The sequence below is a fragment of the Rana temporaria genome (assembly GCF_905171775.1).
Source record: "Rana temporaria chromosome 4 unlocalized genomic scaffold, aRanTem1.1 chr4q, whole genome shotgun sequence".
Taxonomy (NCBI): domain Eukaryota; kingdom Metazoa; phylum Chordata; class Amphibia; order Anura; family Ranidae; genus Rana; species Rana temporaria.
Genome location: NW_024404451.1, coordinates 62,239 through 63,870, shown reverse-complemented (window position 1 = coordinate 63,870; position 1,632 = coordinate 62,239). Strand labels below are relative to the sequence as shown.

The 1,632-nt window shown below is 48.9% G+C and overlaps 1 non-coding gene across 1 annotated transcript; it reads left to right on the top strand.

The window, feature by feature from the left end:
• The first annotated feature begins 1,014 nt into the window (after window positions 1-1,014).
• On the top strand, window positions 1,015-1,170 carry LOC120921786. The gene has a single exon (XR_005744977.1). It is a non-coding gene; the product is annotated as a U1 spliceosomal RNA (small nuclear RNA).
• Window positions 1,171-1,632: the final 462 nt, after the last annotated feature.

The window sequence follows — 1,632 nt, the reverse complement described above, 5'->3', positions numbered from 1 at the left end:
CCGGGGGGAAGTTTTTTTCATCACGTCAATCACTTAGCCTCTGCATAGGAACGCCCACTCCCGCGGGAGCCACTACCCGGATGCCGGGGGGGGAAATTGCTATACGACGGTATGTACAGCAAAATAAAATCAGCATACTGTCAATGTTGGAAGTGAGCAAAATGTAATGTTAGAAAAATGTTTTTAGGGTCAACCTCCGCTTTAAGGACACTGGCTATAACCAGTGGGGGTAGATTCACGTAGCATTTACGACGGCGTATCTCCAGATGCGCCGCCGTAATTAGAAATTTGCGCCAGCGTATCGTTACGCCGATTCACAAAGGCAGATACGCAAAAAAAATAGGCTTCCTCCGCCGTAACTTGAATGCAGCGGCGTAGAATTGTGTGCAATATTACGCTGGCCGCTAGGGGCGCTTCCGTTGTTTTCGGCGTAGAATATGCAAATTACCTAGATACGTCGATTCACAAACGTACGTGCGCCCGGCGGTAGTTTTTTACGTCGTTTGCGTAAGGCTTTTTCTGCATAAGGTTGTTCCTGCTAGTAGGAGGCGCAGCCAATGTTAAGTATGGACGTCGTTCCCACTTTGAAATTTGAATTTTTTACGTCGTTTGCGTAAGTCGTTCGCGAATAGGGCTGGGCGTAATTTACGTTCACGTCGAAACCAATACGTTGTTGCGCCGTGCTTGGGAGCAATGCACACTGGTATATGTACACGGACGGCGTCAATTAAGTCAGGTCATCATACATTTACATAAAACACGCCCCCTTCCACATTTGAATTACGCGCGCTTACGCCGGCCCCATTTACGCTACGCCGCCGCAACTTACGGAGCAAGTGCTTTGTGAATACTGCACTTGCTCCTGTAAGTTACGGCGGCGTAGCGTAAATATGATACGCTGCGCCGCCGTAAGAAGAAGCGCAGTTACGTAAATCTACCCCAGTGTAAATTACTGGAAGCTTTAACTACTAAAATACTTCATCACTTAATAAAATAGCTCATGTGGTATTTTAGTAGCTTACCTGGCAGGGGAGACACCATGATCATGAAGGTGGTTCTCCCAGGGCGAGGCTCGGCCATTGCACTCTAGACCGTGCTGATCGTGGTGTCTTCCCTGTCGCTTCTCGGCTTTTTGGCTAGGACTGAGTGTGGTATCTGTTCTTATCAGTTGTCAGAGGAGCGCTGAAGCACCTCCTACATGGGGAGGGTGGATGCAATCCAATGACGTCATTGCACCTGGAAGGATGGTTTCAGCAGGGACGACGCTGTGCTGCCCGACAGATACTGGGGGCCGGCCCATGGTTGAGTCTGAGCCATCTGGAAGGGTGCTTCTGGTGAGGATGGGTGCTGCGCTCGGTGGAAAAATGGATATTACCGCGCTTATCAAAGGAGGGGAAACAAAGAGGGAAAAAAGGGGGGGGGGGGGAATGAAAGTGAGGAGAAGTGGAGGTACAGCTGCGGCACTGGAAGGTGTATCAAACCATAAGCAATTGATAATGAGGAGGGTAGTGCTGCGCTAATCAGTGGTGAATGGATAAGTGAATAAGCAGGTGGGGGAGGGGAATGAAAATAGGTGTAATTGAAATGAGGAGCAATATAGCCCAAATGGCATCAGCATAAAAATAAATATTG